The sequence below is a fragment of the Pholcus phalangioides genome, unplaced genomic scaffold (genome assembly GCF_987345545.1).
Source record: "Pholcus phalangioides strain wild (caught in Gottingen) unplaced genomic scaffold, Ppha-v1.0 ptg000172l_1, whole genome shotgun sequence".
Classification (NCBI taxonomy): Eukaryota; Metazoa; Arthropoda; class Arachnida; order Araneae; family Pholcidae; genus Pholcus; species Pholcus phalangioides.
Window position 1 is genome coordinate 6,248,041 of NW_028301637.1, and position 24,953 is coordinate 6,272,993.

The 24,953-nt window shown below is 38.0% G+C and overlaps 1 protein-coding gene across 3 annotated transcripts in view; it reads left to right on the forward strand.

Moving 5' to 3' along the window:
* The first annotated feature begins 10,398 nt into the window (after window positions 1–10,398).
* LOC149063627 (paired amphipathic helix protein Sin3a-like) overlaps window positions 10,399–24,953 on the forward strand; it is a 70,056-nt gene continuing 55,501 nt past the window's right edge. The window contains exons 1-2 of one of the 3 annotated variants that reach the window (XM_089255886.1): window positions 10,399–10,783; window positions 23,292–23,337. The gene's annotated coding sequence lies outside the window, so the exon portion shown is untranslated. Of the gene's footprint in view, window positions 10,784–16,388; window positions 16,516–23,291; window positions 23,338–24,953 lie in introns of those variants that run through there. The other 2 variants (XM_089255882.1, XM_089255885.1) reach the window with 2 other exon arrangements.

Genomic DNA, 24,953 nt, shown 5'->3' on the forward strand with positions numbered 1-24,953 from the left:
TTTTTGGTCACTCTGTAGTTCCTTCTTTTGGTGACTTCCACAGTTACACACTCTGTAGGTTACTTTTTTGGTGACTCCCATAGTCACACACTCAGTAAGTCACCATTTTGGTCACTCTCTGACTTGGTTCTTTGCTTGGCAGATGTGGATTTATTATTTATGCCGCCTGCGGGCTATAAGAATTTAGCCGCTTTTCTCCCATTCTACTAATTTTTTGATCACTCATTCCTCAAATTTGCCGCCCTTCCGAACTTGCCAACCTAGACAAAGCTATTATTTCCTAGATCAAGGGTATTCAACCTTTTGGAGAGTGCGGGCCATATCAGGGAATTGAAAACGTTTTACTGTCACTTAATTAAGCGATTTGGGAATGTGCCGCGAACCACTTAAGTCATCTGTAAATGTGCCGCGGGCTGCTCAAATAATCTATGAATGATCCGTGGGTCACTGAAGTGATCTGATGTGCCGCCAGCTACTCAAGTGATCCGGGACAGTGCCCCAGGTCACTTTAGTGGTCTTTAAATGTGTCCTAGGTCACTTGAGTTATGCGCCACGGTTCACTCAAACTACCTCAGAATGTGCAGCGGACCACTTAATGGAAGTGAGAATGTGCCGCTAGACACATAAGTAATCTGGAAATGAGTTGCGGTTCTCACTGAAGTGATCTGGGAATACGCCGCATTCCACTTAAAAGATGTGGAAGTGCACTGCGAATCACTTAAATGATCTAGAAATGTGCTACTTATTTCATTTTTTTTACAAAATTACGTGTGGGATTCCGAGTCACATCAGATCACTCCGAGGGCCACAAGTTGAGCATGTATGTCCTAGATCATAGGTGACTAATCTTTTTCCGAACCATGTCACAACTGAGATTATTTTCGATACAAGATATACTGAAAACCGGCTGTTTTTGTAGAGATACTGATTTTCGGAAAAATTTCATCCCTGCAGCTACCGGACTCGAACCTAGGTTCGTCAAATGTCGGTCGAGTGCTCCATTTCCGATACGCGTGCTACATGACAAATTTAAACAAGCAGACCATACATTCCGTTTCTACGGGACGTTTTCACCTTTACGAAATACGCTTCGGCTGCTCTTCTACTTTCGTAAAAATGTTCATTTTGTCACACTTTTAAGTTCAAAACTGCTTTTATTTTTGATGCCTGAAAATGTTTTGATTATCGCAATGCAGATTGTGCATGTACGTATATCGACAGAAGTTCATCTTACCTACACCATGTTGGGCATGGGCACCATTAGATTGAGGATAAGGATACTTGGGTCCACTCCCCCCCAAGAATCCATGAATTCAGAAAATGCATATTCATGAATTGCAGAGAAGGAATTCATCCTCGACACGGACACAAGTAATAACGGGATCGGAGCTATTTTATCGCAGGAAGTGGACGGCAGAAAAACACGTCATTCCCTACTTTAACAAAAGATTGTCTACGCTCGAGAGGAATTATTGCGTCACTAGGAAGAAGCTGCTCACAATCTTCAAAGCCGTTAACATTTCCATCGATGCTTCTACGGTCGAAAATTTCTCCTTCGCACGGATCACGGTTTGAGCTGGCTGTTGAACTTCAAGAACCCCGAGGGTCAAGTCGCTCGATGGATACAACGGTTGCAGGAATACGATATGGAGATCCAGCATCGTATAGGAGCGTCACACGGAAATGCCGACGCTCTATCGAGAAGTCAGTGTCCACAAAACTGTCGCCATTGCCTCAAGGCAGAGGAGAAGTATGAGCCGGTGAAACCTCTAGTGGGACAGATAACATCACAAGTCTCAAGTGACGATCCGTGCAGCGATGAGAACACCCGAAAGGCCTAACTAGAAGATCCCGACATACGACCAAAAATGGACTTGAAGGAATCCACCGGGAATAAGCCAACGTGGCAAGTCGTCGCCTCTTCCAGTCCGGTGATCAAAAGATACTGGGCGCTATGGGACTCTCTGGAAATGAGAAATAGCGTGCTGTACCGCAAATGGGAGTCGGAGGACGGAAAGGCGTTCAGATGGCAACTCCTCCTAACAAGAGGCCGATTGGAAGAAGTTTTGAAAGAGTTGCACAGAGCTGGTGGACATTTCGGCATAACCAAAACTTTCCGAGATGGTCTGTGAACGATTCTATTGGGAGAAGTCCAGGACCGATGTGGAAAAGTGGTGCAAAGGTTGCGACGGCGGCGCTGCTAGCAAAGGTACTCCGAAACGCACCTGGGTCAGCCTTCAACACTACAACGTTGGTGCGCCGTTCGAGAGAATCGCCATGCACATCCTCGGGCCATTACCCAGAACTCACGATGGCCACAAGTACATAATAAATATGAATTCGAATTTTATATATATATGGGCAGGTCTTATACTTATGAAGATTGAAAAGTAATTTATAAGAAACGTACAAAATTGTATTCATTTTGAATTACTCAAGATCTAAATGATATCTGAGATACGTTTTTCCACATAAATACCTTATTTGTATAATGAGAAAAATTCTTAATAAGATATATATCTTATTCTCACTCTCCAGGTTACTTGTGGTGATGGACTATTTTACCAAGTGGCCGGAAAAGCGTATCCCGTTTCTGATCAAGAAGCAGTGACGCTGGATGAAGTTTTAGTGTGGAATTAGATATATCTCGATTTTATATTCCCCATGCTGATTCCATTCCGACCAGATGAGAAACTTCCTCGAGAATGTGCATCAAATCGCCAGAGACAGGATCAACATCGACTCCGAAAAGATGAGGAATCACTACTATGTAAAGGCCACGTCTCACGACTTCAAAGGAAAAAGACCTCGTCTGGATCTGGAACCAGAAGCGCAGGAAAGAACTTTGCCCGAAACTCCAGACATCATGGAAAGGGCCCTACAGAGTCATGAAAAAACTAAACGATGTCATAATTCGAATTCAGAAGACTCCATTACCACCTCAACACACTGGCTCCTTACCACAATGAGTGACAAAGTGCGACCCACCAACTTGAAGATTGAATTGTCGGGACGAACAATGTTAAAGGAGGGGGCATAGTCGTCGTTCTTCACCTGTAAATAATCTATAGCGCATTTTGTTGAGGATCCCTCACAATTTACAAATTTGGCACGTTTGGCGACGGCTGTGGGTCAGCAATGTCCTGTTGCCAAAGGAGAAATGTGAAGGTGCAACGCGAAACATCAAGATTCTTCTGGAAGTTTAATTTTCTGCCCGTCAAATGGCGCCACCAATATAGAACTATGAAATAGAATTCTCTCGGATTTTCTTTTTCTCGAAGCTTCTCCCGTACCTATAAAAAATGATGCCATCACAAGAAAGTGGTTAGTGTTGTTGGATTTAATCCTCAATGTAAGAACCTTATTTGTAGTTCGCTCTCTGGTTAACGTGTATTTTATCAAGATCGCTGCTTGTGAATAACTGTATAAATTGTTGTTCTGTGAATAAATCTGTGACGTCCTGTATTTTGTTTCATCCTCTGCTCATTTCAAGGACTTGTGTGAGACATTGTCCTCACACTATTTATTATTTACGTACTCTATGTAGGAGAGAAAGGGTTGAAATAGCGTTTCCATAACTTCCTAAACTTCCTAAACTATAAAATGAAATTTTATATTTCAGAAGTTCATAATATCTAAGGCAGCATATAGCATATTTTCACATTTATTTGCTTAAAAGGTCGTCGCTTCCCCCCCCCTTCTCTAGTTTAGCACAGTTTTTGATTACGCCTTCAACACCAATGCTACGTAGCATATCTGCTTCTCATGGCCCCCACAAGGGGTGGGCTGACAAGGCTCCAGCCCTGGGGCCCGGGATGATTTTCATCATTTTTTGTTTTTTCACGCTATAAACAAATTTTGCCGCCCTTCACAGATTCTAGTCCAGTTTTCTTGACTAGTCATTCCTCCACATTAGCCGCCCTGGACTGTAGCCTGCTTAGCCCCCCCCCCTCCCACACCGTAAATATTCCTCTGCGTCTAAGGCCCCTTTCACACGGAGCTGATGCGGACGCGGGTCCTGATCATGCCCTTTCACACTCGATATCTTTAGTGCTAGTTTGAAATTTGTGCACAAAAACTTTTTTTTTTTTTGCAATTTTTCTAATTGTTTTGCTTCTTCACCCAGATTCAGTGCTCATAAGCAGGCAGCCTAGAGGAATTCTTTGGTGGTTTAATCTAGAGCCCCATAGAATATGGGTATAAAGATGCCTTCAGTTCGATCCTCACAAGCAGTCGACGGGAGAAAATATTTTAAAATATCTTCACACGAAATATTTTGAAAAAAAAATCTAAGATCTGTCTTTTTGGAAAATATGAAAGAAAAATTCCAGAAACACATCCAATGATGTTCTAAAAAAAAAATTCAGCCACCTCGTTGGGCATTTTGCCCGTTGTGGCGTTGCATTTGTATTTGTATATCAAAGACTTTGCAAGTAGAAAAAACGGGGAGGGGGTGGAGACTTTCAAAATGTCTGTGCTTAGAAATATTCACATCACAATTCTGTCTCAGGCCGGTATTACACTATAAAACTTTGATAAAAATTCTTTTATAAAACTTGAAAAATGTAACCAATAAACACATCTGTTACATTCGAGCGAACTTAACTGATCCGCCTATTGGTTGCATTTTTCAAGTTTTATAAACGAACTTTCATAAAAGTTGAAAAATTCAACCAATAGGCGCATCGGTTGCATTCAAGCAAATGTAACCGGTGATCTTATTGGTTGAATTTTTCACGTTTTATCAAAGAGCTTTTATAAAACTTGAAAAATTCTACCAATAAGATCATCGGTTGTATTGTCTAGAATATAACCAATAATCTTATTGGTAAAATTTTTCAAGTTTTATAAAAGTACTTTTATGGTGTAATCCCGGCCTTAAGCACGGATTACACTATTATGCTAAATTAAGCTGATCGGTTGCATTTGCTCGAATGTAACCGATAAATTTATTGGTTGCTTTTTTCAAGTTTTATAAAATAACTTTCATAAACCTTTTAGAGTGAAATCCCATCTTTAGATTAGTTACTTCTGAAATATAAAATTTCACTTTTTTTAAGACCGGGATTACACTATAAAAGTTTGATAAAATCCCTTTTATAAAACTTGAAAAATTCAGCCAATAAGCTTATCGGTTGTATTTGCTCGAATGTAACCTACGAGCTTTATTGGTTGAACGTTTTATAAAAGGGATTTTATCAAACATTTATAGTGTAATACTGGCCTTAGTTTAATACCATGTAAAAAATAGGTATCGGGGAGGGGCACCAGAACTATCCAAGTGCTTAGGGCCTTCAAACGTCTTAATCCGGCACTGAGTGAACGCCGTACGTGGACAACGTTGTTTAATAAAAGTAAAGTTTTAAAAGTTGAAAAAAAATAAATATTCAAAATAATTTTAAATATTTATATTTTTTAATAATTTTAAAAATTTAAAAGTTATTAAAGTATGTAGTAAATTAAAAATATTCGTAATGAACAGAACGGCTTATAATTTTGGTCCCGTCAGTGGACGTTGTTTGCAGGTTTTATTGTATAAAATTGTAAAGTATGGACAAAAGGCAGTTGAAGTTGCTATATCTCCATCTCAGAAGGAAACGGAGGGATAGACGTATGTGGGTACATCATATTTGATGAACAGGGACCCTCATATGGTGTTTTTAAGGGTTTTTACGGAAAATAATTAAAAAAATTCCCTGCGAAATCATCTTTAAAAAGCAGCCAAAGATGCGGACGAATTCGATCCGGACCCGCATCGTGTGAACAGCTCCATATAGACTGATGCAGTGTTTCTTAAATCTTTTTCGCCCATGGCCTCCTTTGAACCACATTTTTTTTCTCGTGGCTCCCCTGAGCCACGTGCCCTACCCAGAGTCTTCGACCCTCATCTAGAAGCAAGATCCTTTACATGTATTGGATTTTTTCAGTGAATTTATACTGAACGAAAATTTTGCGAATAAGATTGGTCTCCGACCACTGGGCTAGAATTTATTGAGCTCCCCGCTAGTCCGAGTTCTATTCAGGGCCGTCTTAACATCATGGGCCCCCCTAGGTGAAGTGATGCTATCGTAGTCCCACACTTAGGTGGGAAATAAACAGCCTACATATTCCCTACTTATTTTCAAAATTTATTGTACTGTACAAAATATCATAAGGTGGGATGACTTATCAACATGAGACCCCCCCCGCGGGCATGACTCCTCACGAGAGTGGGACTGACAGAGCTGCAGCCCTTTCCATCATTTTTGGTTTTTTCACACTATAAATTTAATGGAACCTGCTGCAAAATGTAGGCATTGAGAAACGGGTGGGTCCATGCCCTAAAAGGGCCCTGGTTTTATGGGTAGTTTTGCTATATTCTGTATAAGTGTCCAGTCACTAATATAAAAGCTTTATTTCTTCACACCTTAATTTTTCTTCTCAGCTCTCTGCAGCCCTCCAAATCACCTGTCATGGCCCCTTTCTCAATTTTTTCCGTGGCCCCTTGAAGTATCCCAGCCACCAGGGGGGCTATATTCCCCCCGGTTGAGAACCACTGATCTAATGTACAAAACCTGTATGTGCGGATACGGAGCCCGCAGTTTTGTTTTGATACATGCGGACGTTATCCGGATCCGCACGAACACTTCGTTGTTGCGGACGCATTCCGCATCCTCTGAAAGGCTCCGTATATACCAATTGTTAACACATCTTCCGGACCTGCATCCGCTCCGTGTAAAGGGGCCCGTAAATTCACTCATTCGGTCGTTCACATGCTTTCGCCCCCTATAGGTCACTGTTTTTGTCACGCGCTTACCAGGTCATTCTTTAGGTCACCCACATGCGTGAACACTCTCTAGATTAGTCATCCAAAGTGGCCTGGATTTTCTTTTTTTAAACGACACTGCCCCATTACAATTCAAAACAAAGAACAGCTTTTTCGAGAGTATCAGCAACAAGAAAGTTTCCTTCGTTGTAGGCTCTCCGGTTTCCGGGATTTTTAAGGGGTTCCGTGGCGTTTGATCATGCGAAACGCCCAAAAAAAAAAAGCTGTCACGGAACTCTAAGATTCCGCGGAACATCAGCTGGAAACCCATGTTATAGATACATCTACTGTACATGCTACTAGATAGGAGATACTGACTAAGCGCTTCTGAAAAAATGAGTGCAATACAATACAAATACAAGGCCACAGCATACAAGTCATATATTTCTAAAATACAGCAACCCCCCCCCCCACCTCTATATATGCCCTAAACTAGCTGGTACCCGCGGCTTCGCTCGCGTGGATTTGGTAATCTGAAAATTGCTTGGCGATGATCCCTTCCTATAACATTTGAACCCCTTCACGACACCCTTGGATGTTACATTTCCAGAAATCTCGTCTCGGCGAGTTTATAAAAAAATATATAGTCGGTATTGTATTATAAAATATAATACTGACCGAATTTCATATTTATAGCTTCCAGCGGGTTGGGTTCAACGATGATTGCCCCATATTAATTTTGAACCCCCCCCTCCTCCTTACAGTATGAATTTAGAAAAATCCATCGTTATAGCGGGTCTTAACATTAAAAAATAAAACTACTGACCAAATTTTATATTCATAACTTCAGTGGTTTTGGCCATGGCCCCCACAAGGGGTGGGCTGACAAGGCTCGAGCCCTGGGTCTGGAACGATTTTCACCATTTTTTTTCTTTTTCACGGTATAAATTAATCATGAAGGGGCCCGTGAAAGTGGTCGGCGGGGGGGCACCGCAAAAGATCCCAGCCTAGGGGCCCTGCTCTAGGATGTGGGAGCCATGGTTTCGGCTCACACATACACACACACACGCGCGCGCGCGCGCGCACGCACACTCACTCACTCACACGCACACGCACACACTCTCACACAGAGTCAGGACATGTTATGTTATATGAATGATGAATGGGCACAAAATAAAAACTGTTCCAATCTGATTCAGTCCGAAGTAAAAAACGGGGTAAATAAGTGATTCATTACTAAAATGCACATTTCCACCTACCTTCGAACTTTTTGTAATAACGCCTTTTTTGAAGTTACCTTGTCATAAATGCCTATTTTAACATTGTTTTAACTTTGTTCATCAATTTCAGAGGCTATATTCTGTAGAACTTGGATATTTCGAGCATGGAGAACTTCAAAACACACGATCTTTTCAAAATCTCTGTGACTCTTAGCATTAATTATTATCACAAAGAGCCCTCACTCTTCCAGCCCCATCTAAACGTGAATAGGTGCAAACGCCTGAGCGATAGAAAATTGGTGTCGCCCTGCATTAACTTTGCTTTGGCCGGATAGTGACAGACAGACAGACGTGAGTGATTTTTGTTTCAGACGAACGCAGCCCATGCGTGAGAAAAGGTAAAAAAAAAATTAGAAGTTTGTTCTTCCTCCACATAACGTGTCTTGCTCACGCATTGGACTGCATTATATAGCTGACAGATCACTGTTCCAAGCAGGGCCCCGTTTTAAGAGCACCCCGCCCGCTCCAACTGGAGAGACATATTTATTTCCCAAATTCTTCATCAGATCTCATTTTCATGAGGCACTCTCCCCCCCCCCCCCCATCCATCCTTGGGACCATGCACTGGTCCCAAGAGGTCATTAGTCGGTGTCTTGGCTCACCCAGGCGATGCAGGAATTGAGAGGACTCTGGCCCTAGGGCGAGTGGCACATTTATGGGGGGAGGGGAGGGGGGGGGGTCTAAGCGGGCTATAGCCCTGGGTGACAAGTTCGACGGCCGCAAATTTGAGGAATGAGACTCTAAGAAAAATTAGTTGAATAGGAGAAGGGCGACGAAATTCGTATAACCCCCAATAAATTCGCCGCTGCCCAGACAGCAAGGGACTAAGTCAGTGAGTGATCGAAAGAGTAACCCCAGAGAGTTTGCAAACACGTGAATGAGCAAAAGAGTGACTTGGAGTGAGTGAGCAAACATGCGAATGACCAAACGAGTGACCTACAGAGCGAGGAACCAGTTCCGTGAGTGACCTAGAGTGTGTGCAAGTATGTGAGTGACCAAAACAGTGTGCAAGCATACGCGCTGAAAATCTAAATTCGTCCCGTATATACGTGACTCAAGCCCGAACGCGGGAGGCGAATGTCGCGTTCCATTGTATATTCATGATCTTTTTTTGGAAGGGGCTTAGCCAGCACTAGCTAGAGCAGGTGTTGGTCTAGCTGGTATTGGATCAGCCTCCCTCACAGTTCTAAAATTTATTGGGGGTGGCTAAAATTTCCTGTCCCCAGATTCCAGCGACTATGCACGACCATTCTTATCTTTTTTTTTTTGTGCACTATGAATTCAGTATGGAAAGGGATCGTGAAAAGTCTAGTTTGGGATCTCGACTAAGTTCCCAGCCTGGGATGGGGGGTCCCTGCTGTAGAATATGGGGGTCATGAATGCAACAAATAAATGAGAATAATTCGTAACTCAAAGGGGCCCCATAGATAATTTTTTCGCCGGGCTCCAAGTTCGGTAATGCTGGCCCTGGAATCCACCTAACTCTGAGAGATCACTATGCCATACACTATGCCTATGAATTGACATTATCATCATCGTGCACCCCCCCCCCCTTCAGACTTCCACGTCTATCTCCGCCCCGTGCCGTCTTAACGCATAGGCCCACCCGGGCACGGCCCGGGGGCCTCTGAAAAACGCGAAGTAGTTGAATGTTTCGAGAAGTTATCAGCTAGGGCCTCAAAAAAACCACTTGGCCCGGGGGCCCATGATGCTCTTAAGACGGCCCTGTCTCCGCCTACGTGTGGGGGGGGGGGCATGAGTATAAGTGCGCTCACCAGGGCCGTAACTAAGATTTTTACCACCCGGGGCAAACACTATTTTGCCGCCCCCACACAACTTTAAAATTCGATAATTCTAATAACGGTGTTCCTTTTTCTCACCTACAACTGCCGCCCTCTAAATTTTTTTCCGCCTGGGGGCAACCGGACCGGAAAACTGCAACCAATTTTTAGCCAGTTCACGGAAACTTAATTCCTTAGATTTTATTTATTTTTCCTTTGTTACATTGATTATAAATACCGTTTTTTAGTGTCTATTTTGACCATTTTTAGTGCCTAAACTTCCTATTATTCATCCCATTAACACATCTAGTTGATATCTCCACCAGAAGATGACAGCACAGGCCACAACAAAGTATAACAAGCGCTCATCCATCCGGATCTCTCTCCCTCTCTCTCTCTTTTGGATCGCCGCCGCACCGATATATTGGCGGTAAAAAAACATTTTCTCTCTCTCCATTATTATTTCTTCTTTGGCGGATGTACGGATCTGTGATTGGTTGGAACGGTTCCAAACACGAGTTACGTCATAGGTAAGTACGGCGGGTTTTAGCGATTTTTCTGTCCTCCTCCTCCTCCTCCTTGTTGCTTGCTTGTCTCTCTCCTCTGTTATTAGCGAGAGTAAGCGCTGTGGTGCTGTGTGTCGTTGCACGTCGTGTATTTATCATCATCCACACAACCAATGTTTTTCTTTATTATTGTGCTTTCAGTGGTGAACAATTTACACAGTGGCGTCTACGCCATTTATTAATGCGTAATCAAATACTCTCTCAAAAGTTCAGTCGTTAATTAGTGATCGGGACGCGTGAGTTATTGAAAATTTAGACATTTTTGTGTGTTGTTCGTTGTCGGGATCCGTAACAACAGCTCCACTTGTATGTAACGTGTGTTGCTTTTGTTTTTTCTCCTCAGATGTCACTCGAAAATAAATAACGAGAGATCAACCACCCCCCTCCCTCATCTCTATTGAAGGAATCAAGGTGAGTAAAAGCTTCACTTGTTTATATTTCGCTGTGAATAAATATATGGGCGGCCTCCCGCCACAAGAATTAATCTGACAGAGCTCTAGCCTGGGGTGTTCCGGCAGCTCGATTATTCCGTACCCGCAAATTAGCTTGAGAATCAATTGTAAGGGGCCTGCCTCGGTCGCGCGGAGGGGAAGAGGTATCTATAACTAGAAGCTCATTTGTACATATCCTTAATGTGTTTTTTTGGATCTTGTCATCATGGGGGGGGGGGGGAGGGTTCCCTTAAATATCCCTTAAACCCCCCTCCAAGAAAAAACTAGCCTGGTTCTCGATTTTACATTATTTGCAGTGTGAAGTTATATGGAAATTCAAAGTCTACTTTAAAATCTAGAAGATAGATGGTTTCAATATAACATGAAAAACGCAGTTCTGACTCTACCCGTTAAGTTGCTTCTCCCACACAGCACCCTGTATCAGCTGCCTTTGCTCCGTTCGCAACCAAAGATGCCGCCTTCACTCTATTTGCAGCTGAAGATATGTCTGCTCCATCCACAGCTGAAGATGCCTCCATCATTTGCAGCTGAAGATATGTCTGCTCCATCCACAGCTGAAGATGCCTCCATCATTTGCAGCTGAATATATTTTGGCTTCATTCCCAGCTGAAGATGCCTATCTCCATTCCATTCATGGCTGAATATGTCCACCTTTGCTGCATTCGCAACTGCAGATGCCTGTATTTGTTCAATTCGCAGCTAAACATATCTATCTCCTTTCAATTTGTAGCAGAAGATGCCTGTCTTCACTCAGGTATGGATCCTGGGAGGGGGAGGCGGTCCCCCTCCCAAGAGCCAAATAATATGTGGAAATTTTCTGTCCCATTAAATACAGGACAATCAAACAGACCTACATTATTTGCCCCTCTCGTCACATCCTGGATTCGCAAATGGAGCAAACTGAGAATGATGGGCCCCTAAGTTGGATTTTTAGTGAGCTCGGGACCAGACTTTCACGAGCTCCCTTTATAGTGAATTCATAGTATAAAAACAAAACAAAAAATATGAAAATCATTCTGAGGCGGGATCCTTGTTGGCCCCGTCCTTATGGGGGGGGCGGCATGCTTAGAACACACATTCCAACGTATGTACTAATTTGTTAGGAACAGGGATGGTTTCTTATTAGTTTCAGCAAATATGCATTTTCTGGACCTGCAGTCTTCTTTGAGGCAGTGGTGTACGCAAGGGGAAGGGAACATGTGGGCTGTGCATAAAAAAAATACAGAAGCAAGCAAAAGTTTTGGAGTCCAGAACATGTGCCGTTTTCCCCCATGTGAGAAACAGGTCCAGGTTAGAAGTTTTGCAGAGAAATGTGTAAGAGGTGTATATGTACAATTCAGTAGTAGTAGTGATAGGGAATGGATATAAGAGGTTCCCAAATTCAAGGATGTGGGTCGGGGGTCACTGTCATGAAGGGTATTCATAACTGGAAGCTCATTTGTATATCCTTAAGTTTAGTTTTGAGTTTTTCGACCCCATCATCACAATTTCCCTTTAATTAATTTCCCCTTAAACTGCCTCCACAAAGGATCATAGATTGACCTTGCATTATTTTACAGTATCAATTTACATTTTGCAAGTTGGGACTGAACTCCCCGAGGTAAAAAGAGTACCTACAGAGTGGGGGGGGGGGAAAACTAAAAACAACCTTCTCGTTTTTTTAGCTCTGGGTCTGAAAGGAATATTCAATGTATTGCAAATTATCTTTGGGAAATGATACCCCTTACCCCCATAAGGAAAGTTGTGTGGGGGGGGGGGGGTGCAGAGAGCGCTACAGGATTTGGGACCCAGTCAGTATTTTGGAACCTTCTCTGGCACGACTACGTCCTGCAGGGCACTGAGCTTATAATGTGATAGCAACAGAGTCTGGTCGTTCAGTTCAGTATAAATTTATATGAAAGTTCAAAGCATCTTCACTTCAAAATATGAAAGACGGATGACATCACCAGAGAGTATAACATGAAAAAACACAGCTCCAACGGCATAATATCAGGTCACGCTTATACTCTGAACATGCATTCCAACATGTACTGATTTGTTAGAAATGGCCTGGCAAACAAATTTACGGGGGGGGGGGGTTATTATAAGTAGCATCCTTTTTGAGGTAGGGGAAAAGGGCATGTAGACTGTGCCTTAAAAATTTCAAAAATCCTATGCAAAAAACAGGTCCTGGTTAGGAATTCCGCAGAGGAATATGTATGAGATTCATGTCTGGTTAAGCGCCGATCAATTTCCTAGAGTGACTGCAAATAAAGGCTCCCCATTCAAGGATATGGGGGAGGGGGCATCCATAACTTGAAGCGCATTTGTGTAGCGCTAATTTTTTTTCCTTCAAATTTTTGGACTCTGTCATCATGAGGTTCCCTTGAATTCACTTACCTTCAATCCCCTTCCATGAAGAGGGCATGAATCGATTTCTTATTATTCCATCCTAGATTGTATCTAATTTCTTAGGAATGTTCAATCGTAAGCAAAAGTGGTTTGTCCCAGATAATTCACTCCATTAATTGAACATGTTATAACATGGATAGTTGTATTATGTCAGGGCTTAACAAATCAAAAAAAAAAGTTCAGGGGCCAGCGGAATCAATCATTCTTCATGGAAGGGTCTCGAATTAATATTTTGTCGACTTTTCCAGCACCGAATAGTTTCTTCTCATGTTGAAATATGCATTGCAATGAAATAGAAAAAATTTATGCCATCCTTTGACTAATTTAGCAATCGTGTAAAAAAGGTTGGGCACCAATACCGATTGTCTAGTCACCATGGCGACCTGGTGCCTAGGATTCATCAAGCCCTGTAAAAAAAATGTAGTTTCCCCAGTTCCTGCAGTAGGGGCCCCAAGCCAGACTTCTTCATGGTATCCCCTCTGTAATGAATTCATAGTATGAGGCTAGATCCCTGTCAGCCTCGCCCTGGGTGTGTGGGGGCCGTAATTCAATTATGATATAAGTTATATATAACAGCCATAGCCGTTGTATTTTTTATAAATTTCTTATATTACATAACCTAGGATTATAGACTAAGTTTTAGACCAGATGTGGTGCTGGGTTCCATTGGCAATGCATATATTTTTGAAAGGGCTTCAGATTACTTAATCTTGGTACAGCAGGGTATGACAAATGATTTACCCAGGTGCCAAGTAAATCGGTATTGGTGCCTAAAATTTTCTGATTTTATTACAGTAAGTCATTCAACATGGAAAAGAGTTACCAAATCAAAAAAGTCATAAAAATTTTATTTAGGGTCATTTTCCTTGAAAAACCATGCTTGGCTCTCCTAAGGAATGTAGCTGGCGCCTACATATTTTTCAATTTGTCAAGTCCTGTGGTGCAGGGAAATTTATCTAAGATGGATACTGTGTGAGACAAAAGCCTGTCTTGAAGAGAGCCAAAAGCTAGTCTGTGTTCAATGATAAGTGCTTTGATATGCACCTCTATAAAATCTGTCTAAAACGAAATGCTACTTCAGTCTCTCAACGTTCTGTTTCATACAGGTTTCATCGTACTGAAAATGTTAATATTGAAATAGTTTTGAAAATCCAATGTAAATAATCTAATTTGAGAATGAAGATTAGCTTGTTGACCATTGGCTTTTTCTCTCCACCTTGGATTATCAAAAGCATTAAATCACTCTCAGCAATATACCATTTCCTGATGATGAACTTGTGATCCTGATCGTTATTATTTCCTATCCTGTAGCTTTCCTACCATTGAAAAATAAATTAATGTATAGTCTAGTTTATCTGAAGGCCAGAGCTGTGTATATTACTCCCGTGTAGAGGGCATGTTGCACTAGCACACTGTTTTGCAATATGCATCACACAGTATTCGTTTTTTTTGAAGTGGCGATGGCGAATATTGTTGTGATCGAGTCACCTCTAATAATATTTGTATTTCATTTACAAGACTGTTCTTATATTTTGTCTATTTAAATGGAGGTAATTATTCCTTAACTGTGAACTAGCACAGCAGTTAGCATCACCATGAATATATGAAGGTCTTAGTAGAGTGATGTGTCAGCTGGAAGTGCTCGAGCACCCTCCGAAATTAATTCACAAATGAGAGAATTCCTGCCTGAAGCTCTCACCCACAAATCCTGAAACACTTCTAACGCTTGGATTTTAGGATTGTGAGTGATTTACTCTGAAGTCACAAAATATGTATAATGATAAGCATGTTGTAAAATATGTAAAACACTCGTTTTTAAAACATTGTTCATTATCAACAAGATCAGCTTTGTGATCCGTGGAACTGTTTATTTTTCTAAATTGATAAAACCAGCAACGCAATTAAAGTACATTTGTAACAGAACTGTTCCCTCTTGGCCCCTTCAAAATATTTCTCATCACCCCCAGCTCAAGCCAACCCATAAAATCCGAACTAAACATAGAGCTTCTACCATCCCCAGAGGAGCGATATTGCACACTTTGGAAAATGTTTTACATTATCAATTTACTAGAGAATAAATTTTTTGGGTCCCTCCTCAAGGATGTGGGGGGGGGGGTGTATCAATAACTTCGAAGCTTATTTTGTATATTGCTATGTTTTGTGTTGTTTTTTAATCCCTGCGACACAAGTTTGGATCGTGACCGATTGGTTAAGAATCCCTTATGTTAAAGTGTCATGAAATAGCCTATGTGTCACAGCATACCCATGTAACATGATGTTAATTCCCACTAGAGAAAGAAAAAATTCATGGATATTGATTTATCTCTAATAATGATCATCAGGGTCTGACAATCACACAAGTAATCCTACATTTCAATAATAACACATACACTGACTAGCTAAATATATTTTTTACTTGGTCCCTCAATGCTTGTGCTAATCACACCCATTATTTCACTGTAATATTACCATTTATTAATTTGCACTAAGCAATATAGGAATTGAAATTATTTATGAAAAGAAAATTTATCTCGGTGAATGATAATTATAACCTGGTCAGGAATGGGTGTGGAATCGCGAATGTTTATGCAATTACTGGCAACCTTCCTGGTTGTGATGCATCACAAATCAACATATTATCGTCTCTTTAATTTAATCGTCGCTTTAGTTTTGTATTCATAATTATCTCCCTTAAAAAAAAATAAAAAATGGGCGCTACCGCCCTTCTAGTACTGAAAAAAAAAAAACGCTACTACCGGGAAGAAAAATAATATTTATAAATATACATTTCAGTACTACCTCGCTCTCTCAACGACGGCGACATATTACCCGCTCCCTTGCAGTTCCTCTTCTGCTCTTTTCCGCCGTCGATGTTGTATGAATAGGATGATGGCGTATAAGCTCAGGACGGTTCCATTACCCGACGGGGGGGTGCTACATACTCTCGATCACCTGAAACGTTGCCAGGAAAACGCAAAATATTACCACCGACGATTAATTAATTGATAGAAATCGTTTTTTAAATCACTTTAATTATTAATTTTAAATTTATCGATTCGTCATTATACGTTTTAAATGTCTTTTAACGGTAATTAAAAAAAAAAACGGGAGTAAAGAAAAAAAAATATTTGCCCCTCCGTAGCTTTTTGGCAAGTGGGTGAGTCCATTTCCTCGCTGCTATGTTTGCGTTTACGTTGCGGCCATATTCGTCTGGGGCCTGGCGTTTATTGTAGGATGTGAGTTTTTCAGCACGCCGCGCTTTTTTTTTTATACGATCGCCGTGTATATTCTCTATGTAAGGTGAGTGATTGATTATTTACTTGATTGTTGCGACACTAATTGTTTGTGATGACACTAAAAGTGTAGGTAATGTGTGTGTACGGTACGGAATCGAGGAATTTCTATAGCCAAAAAAAAAAAAAACACAACAACAACTTTGGGTCATCTTCACTGGCTTCTTGGAAATAATATACGCGTTTCCCAAGTCGTTTTTAGTGTCATTTTAATGTCTGTGATTTCGATACTGGTTCGATTCCGGAGTCGATCGGGATGGGTTTCGAGTTTTTAGTGTCGTGATGTCTGCTGCTGCGACGTGTTTCCAGTTTGATTTTTCACCCGCGGCGATTTTCGGTGAGTTTTCTTTTCATGGATTTGACTTCGAAATGTCGTGGACGTTGGTGATTTTTTGAGCCTAGGATCGTGTTTGTATGACGGTGAAATGTTTTTTTTTTTATCATCCCTCTGTTGTCACTATTGTCGACGTCATGTTTCGCTGGGGGGGCCCCTACCTTTTAAAAAAAAATACTCCGCCAGGGTTGACTTAGCGGCAATGGCGTATTTATAGGTGGGGGGGGGGGGGCTTAGCAGATTATAGCCGAGGGCAGCAAGTTTTGAGGAATTAATGGTCAAGAAAATTAGACTAGGATTACATGCAAAACCATGAATCTCCCTCTGCCTAAAGAGCAAAGGGACTAGGTCAGTGAGTGACCTAGACGGTTTAAACATGTTAGTGACTAAAATGGTGACCTATAGTGCAAAGGACCAAGTCAACAAGTTACCAAAAAGAAGGATCTAGAGAGTTCGTGAGCATGTGAGTGACCGAAAGAGTTAGAACATTTGAAACCATGTAAATGACCAGAAGAGTGACCTAGAGAGTATGTGAGTGTAGAAGTGACCATAGGAATGACCTAGAGAGTTTGTAAACATGTAAGTGACCATAGGAATGACCTAGAGAGTTTGTAAACATGTAAGTGACCAAAAGAGTGGGTTAGAACATGAGCTTTTTAGTGCAAAACCACACACATACGATCGCTGTGTATATTCTCTATAGAAGATGAATTAGTAATTCAGTTGATTGTGTTATAACAGTAAAAGTGCAGGTAATGTGTATGTGCGTGTACTGTACGTAATTGAGGAATTTTCTATGCAAAATGCAACAATTTTGGGTCATCTTCACTGGCTTCTTGTAAATATTATATACCTTCTTTGAGTTTTAGTGTAATTTAATGTCTAAGATTTAGACGCTGGTTTGATTGGAATGAATTTCGGGTTTGTTATGTCATGATGTTTTCTGCAACGAGTTTCTTGTTTAATTTTCAGTCTGCTGTGATTTTTTGTGTTTTCTTTCCACTGATTTCACTTCTAAATGATGTCTGTTGGTAATTTTTTGAGTCTTGGATCGTGTTTAGGTGTCAAAGTGTTTTTTACCCGTCTCGTATGTATATATTATTTTTCCTGTTGCTATCGTTGACATCATATTCTGTTCATGGCCTCAACATTTGAGAAAAGGGTTGGTTTAACGGCAGTGATGTATTTGCAGGGGGCAATTTCGAGGAGTGAATGGTCAAAAAAATTACTAGACTAAGATGGGCGAAGGGTGGGAAGAATGTTTAGAAGGATTTTCAAGACTACGATAGGAGAAAGATGACATAACTATAAATCAGCCTCTGTCTAAAAAGTAAGGAGATTAGGTCAGTGAGCAACCAAAAGAGTGACCTAGAGAGTTTGCAAGCATGTGGATGACCAAAATAGAATGTGAGTAAGGGTGGGACCATATAAAATAATGACTTAAAGCATGGGAGTGACCAAATGAATAATTTCCAGACAGGTGTATTTGCAGGAGTTAGCGAACCATACTCAAGTTCGAATAATTTGAGGAATGAGTAGTCAAGAAAATTAGAATAGGAGAAGGGTGTCAAAATTTGAGTAACCCAAATGTGGTAAAACCATAAATCTGCTTCTGCTTAACAGCTGCATGATTTCTTATTGAGTTTAAGGACGACCCTTCAAGAATTGTATTTGTCTGCTGCTTTGTTGATGTAAATTTCAGTTCCGCATTCCTGTCAGTGTTCAATCAACGAAACCACTTATTGACTGACAACAGAGTCGCTGAAATACTGTAGCAGTGTTTACAACTTTCTCTTAAAAATATTGCCTGAGCATTTCTTTTTTTTTCTTTCTTATTCTCTTGTCAATTGCATGCATCAAGTTGTGCATAACCTCAGGGGAATGTTACGATTGAATTTTCAGTTTTTATTACTTCTGAGCCAGCTACTGTTATTTCGTTATGGTTTTAACTTTTCATTGTATTCTTTTATGTAATTTTACATACACATCTTTAGTGTATTTTATTTATATCGCCATGCATATTTTATTTTACATGCTTGTTTATTTTATTCCTTTGTATGTTTATTTTTTGTTCTTTCCTCCTTTGTGATGTAAGCGCCATCCCTGCCATTCACAATAAATAAAGTCAAGTAATGAAAAAGTACAAAACACATGAGCAAGTACTTGGCTCAGGTGCGGGAGAGAAACTTTGGGAACAGAAGTTTAAATTTTATGGGATGTGATTGTTTAAAGATGTATGGGAATTGGAATTTAAGACACAAAAAAAATCCACTGGAATGTGGTTATGCAAAAAAGTAGAGCCACTGATTTTCATATTTTAAGAAGTATTCAAGCCTCATAAGGTATATTAAGCTTGAAAGGTTAATTAAATTAAGGTTGAGAGCTGTCGTCTTAGATAACATTGAACAACAAATTATGATAAAGTTTCTTGTGTGCGAAACAAAAATTATTTTTTTTCTCATGTAATTCAGTGTGCTGAACAAGAATTTCACTATAAAGAAGTTGGATTGGCTAAGGTTTCCTTTGAAATTGCTAGAGATGTAAAAGTCTCGAGAATAATTTTCTGGAGAATATATTATTGATAACTCATCGAGGAATATTCTCTGGTAGGACTGCTATTATAAATAACTTGAGAATATTCTTACTAGTTCTTGATGAGAATATTCTCCAGTTATTTATAATATAGTTACATATAATATCCTTGAGAATATTCTCTGGAAGGACTACTTTCATAAATTACTGAGGAATTTCAGTTACCGAAAAATCTTTCCAGAGAGTAATTATTAAGAATATATATGTAATAACATGTATTATATATAATAAATAATCTCAATAGATAACTTGAGAATAATAATTATTTTTGATAAGAATATTCTCTAGTAATTTATAATAGTAGTCCTTTGAGAATATTCTCCAGTTATTTATAATATAGTTACATATAATATCCTTGAGAATATTCTCTGGAAGGACTACTTTCATAAATTACTGAGGAATTTCAGTTACCGAAAAATCTTTCCAGAGAGTAATTATTAAGAATATATGTGTAATAACATGTATTATATATAATAAATAATCTCAATAGATAACTTGAGAATAATAATTATTTTTGATAAGAATATTCTCTAGTAATTTATAATAGTAGTCCTTTGAGAATATTCTCTATCGCTGTCTCTCTTCCCATCAAGAAGATGGATATGTTGAAGTTTGTAGACCACAATATAGTTTGAAAGCAAGGAAATTAAGCCAATGAGGCTGAATTGCACAACCTCTAAAGAAATGTGAGTGATAGAGAATTTAAGTGTGTGTGCATTGAAGAAAACAGTTCTGTACTTTAGAATGAAGGTGGTTATATAAGAATAGCTTCCTTTATCAATCAACTTTGATTTAATTTTTTTTGTTGTGAACTTATTTCTGAAAATTTATCTAATTATAAAATAATTTTTTAAGTTTTTAATCTAAAGGTTTTTAAAATCGTCGTAACCAAACTTTTAAAACCTCTCATCATGACCTCGAACTAAAAGTTGTCATTGGGGGGTGATTATACCAAAAATTGTTTTGTTGTAAATGTTTCAAGCAATGAAAACTGATTTATATTTCACAATATAAACAACATTAGTAAAAAAATTAAATTATTTATAAGAAAAATGAATATATTGATTATTCTCCAATTTTTACATTCAGGAGAATGGATGTAAAAATTCTCACCTCGCATCTCTAGAAAGTGCATATTTAATATGCATATAAAAATACAATAAATACTTTGAAACTTAACGTAAATGTATAAAAAACAAAAAAAACACAAATAAGCTTTTATAGAAACTTTATTAATATATAGAGTCATGACATTAGTATACATAAGAACACAACACAAATACAAATGTATTGCAGCATAATAAAGTTAAGTTACCACTGTCTGACACATCCTTTGTTTTGCATTGCATGTGTAAACTGGATATAAGGAACATCTCTTATAATTGTCTAACAGTAGTCACCAGCATTAAGATTGACCATTGTCTCTGGTAACATTCAATTTTCCTTACCGCTTTTTCACCATACAACAACGCTTTTAAAACACTTTCTAACTGTTAACAGGGCAATATCTCAAAAACAACACTTGTAAATCTTTTTCATGGTAATATTTGTGTTCAGCAGATCAAAATCATCCAAAATAGCATATTTCCATGTGAGATGCAATTTCATTGTTGTCCAGTGTAATGAAGGAACCTTCCCATTTCTGACAATGTCTGGAGTTTCGTGCTAATTTTTAACAGCAGAGTGAAATGAACTAATATTAGCATTGTATGATCACTGAAATGCTAGCCCATATGTGAAAGCTCAATTTGTACGTTCCATGGGTCATTTAATGTGTAACAACCATTGTTGGCAGGTTTTTGACGCTTGACAGTCACGTTGAAAACCTCTGTCAAAAACCTCAAACATTGCTTTTCAATATAAAAATTCCCATTGGAACACACACACTTTAATTGTTTGTGATGTTTAAAGTGACTATGTTACACAAAGAATAAATATTTAATATGATTGTTAAATAATTTTCTACTCTCTAGAAAATTATTTTGGACAATACATATGGTTTTTTTAAAAATGAAATAAATATATATATATATATGCAATTTGAATAAAGCATAGCATAAAAGATACTAAAAACTATGGAACTATTTGATATTCTTTAATTCAAGATGATTTTTTTCCTTTCAAAATTTCTTCAACTGCTTATATAAGTATATAGATATAAATGCCTGCTGTACTCTTATCATAACAGATAGGTGGTTTAAAAAGTTTTTTTATCATGTATGTAATGTTGATTTCTGTTATTATTAAATTATATAGGTAGTCGCTGATACTTTTAAAACAATCCCTTATTGTTCATAATATGAGAATATATCTAGCAATAAAAATACCAAATTGTAAAACTAAAATGTCCTTTAATTTGGCAGTAGTGGCTTGTGTACGATGCTTAAGAAACCACAGTAACTTATTCTTAGTGCAAAAATAAGAATGACCAAGTTTGACTATGATATGGTGTATTTACTAGCATTTATAATGCAATGACTTTCTGGATTGAAGCTGTATGTAAACATGTAGAACAATGTTTTGGGTATCAAGTACTACCAGCTCTGCTTTAATTGAAAATACTCTACGTAACCCGAGCAAAGGAATTGTTAGGGGAGAATAGATTTGTTTAACACATGCTGTGTGAGAATTTTTATATAAATTTGGGCAGATCAGAATTTGCTTAGTAATTGTAATTCAAAATATAAAATACTTTAATCTACATGAACATACTTTGTTATACAACATTTCTACCAGGTTAAAAAAAAAAGTACTTGATAACATTGACATTAAGTTTCTGACGGTTTGAATACTGAGTTAGTTTCTGAAGTCAAAACCTAACCCTGTGATGTCCTATCTCACATATTTTGAATAACCAGCTCTATTTCGCTTAGTATATTGAACACAAGTAATCAGTAGTTTGGATAAAACAAACCGTAAAATTATATTTTATATGTTATAGACTTTTCTTATGTTAAAAAATTTAAAATTGTAAATTATAATTAATATTTTGTTTTAATTATTATAATGAATTAATAGTAAAACATTGTAATATGCAAAAAAGTAAGTTTATCATGTTGTATAACCTATTATGTTCAAAGCAATTATCCAAAAGCGTCATTTAGATTTTTGACGGTTTAAACCAGTTTTTGATGCTTGTCATGTCAAAAACCCCTGGTAACAGCCCAGTTTTCCAATTCTGGGTTTCATAGACCAAGGCAAGTTATAATATAATTACTGCATTGACAAGTGGTCTTTGCCAAGTGTTCCTGAAGAGGTTTTATTGAACTTGAATGAGAGAAAACAATCAACTTGTTTTTATATTATGGGCTGATGGAGCCGGTATACATGTTTAGGTATTTTCAGAGCTTGACAAATCACAAAAAAAAAAATCTATTCGCCAGAAAACTTGTTGAGGAGCCAGACATTTTTTTTTTTAAATAAGATAATCGGTCATACTCAACTTTTCTAGGACATAATGAACCCCTTCCATGTTGGTATATACAAATCCCAAAAATTTTATGTCGTCCAACACCAATCAAGTAACCGCATATAACCAATTTTACCAATTAGACTTGCAAAACAGTCTCTGGAAGAATTTTAAGAGAAGGGAGAAAAACTTCTGTGTGTGATTAGTTGTTGTGGGAATTCCTACTGCGGAACATTTTCAGTCAGCTGAGAGCTCGTTGAAGGAAAATGCAAAGCATTCTGCTTTGGAAGTTAACACGTTCACACCAGGTAGTTTTTGCTAAACTTTTCTTATAAAATGGGATATTTTGATATGAAAATATTTTAGCACATGTGTATTAAAAGACATAAATGCTTAATGTAGTATTTTTATCATATTTAATTTATACATATATTTTTATTTTGCAAAGGTATCAGTTTCTGAGAATACATTTTTATGGTGTTTGCTAACAAAAGGTGAGTAACTTTTTTGTCTTGAAATATATATATATATGAATCAAATTATAATTGAGTTTTCTAAGCAAATCTGTTTGTTTTGTTCTATCGAAAAGATTATTATAGAGAAGTAATTTTCAATGCAAAGTAGATCAGAGAAAATTTTACAAATTTAAAAAATTTACAAATGCCACATTTGCCTGATTTGTTACCTATGTGTATTTGTAATGTAAAAAAATGTAAATTTATAGTTGAAGGATACTGTAAAGTAGCTCTGAAGACACCAAACTAGAAATTTGAGAAAGTTTCTAGTTTAATTTGGCATTTGATTTCTTTTGTTATCAATAAACTAGATTATTTTCTTCCCATAAAATTACTTATTTTTCATAAAAACAGGACCCTATAAAAAAAATGTCTGGACAGAGCCCTGTTTATAGAAAAGACTGTGGTGCCGCATACACCAATAGCAACAGAGCTGATGTGATGCCATCGAACATCCATGTATGTGTATGTATACACACGTATGGGGAAAAAGAACCGACAATTGCAAGACACAAATTTCTGTCAATGTTTGTACGGCTTTCATGCCGTTATTCTACCTAAATATATATTAATAAAATATATATTATTTTAATTCAGCAATATGTCTTAAACTATCAGAGATGAATCACGTTCCTCAACAATGAGCCAGAGGAAGTCCCTGAAAATCCTCAAATTGTTGCTTTGTAAAAAATGAAAAATCCCTTAGTCAACTATGTTTCTCCAATTAAAATGTGAGAAATCAGGATTAAAAAAAAACCCTAGAAATCATAGATTGCTGCAAAATATGATGCCAAAAGTGAGAGAAGTTGTTAAAATCGACAATGGCAGGAAATGAAGAGTTACTGCATATCACAGTGGATTACGATGAATTCTACAAAAAGAAAAACTAAGTTGCTTGCTTAATATGTGACATAATATTCATAGTTTTAAGTCATAATATTCATAGTTCCCATTAGTCGTAATTATCATAATATAATTTATTAGTTGAAAAATAAATTTCATCCTTAATTTCAGTGAAGAGTGAAAATTTAAGTGGGTCATTCCATTTTAAATCACCTGGCAAAATGCCAAAATGTCCGAGATTTCAATGATTTTTTTAATTTTTATTGCTTTTACCATCCTTGTTAACCGTGTGAAATATTATTTGCATATCTCTAAAACTTTTTGAGAAAAAAAATGTGGAAATTTATCAAAAAATGATTCAGATGACTTTTCCGAGGCTCAATTTTTAAGTGGCATTGTTTGAGAAAATAAATCATAACTTTTTCAATTTTCAATATATTCAAGTGAAATTTTCACTAAAGTGTTCACAAAAACATACAGAATATGAATCAAAATAATTCATACGCTTATATTTGAAATTTACATGCAAAAAAATTATGTAAACTTGGTTTTTGCGGAATTTTTCATTAGAAAAAATACTATGTTTCTAACGTATTTTTAGACCAGAGACACAGCAGTTACCAAAACAACTTTTATTTTAAATTTCTCCTAAATATACGAAGTAAAATACTGGAGAAAAAAAATGACTTTTTGACCGTTAATATATTTATTCTGGCTCCCAACACAAAATTCATCGAAATAAGACTGGATCG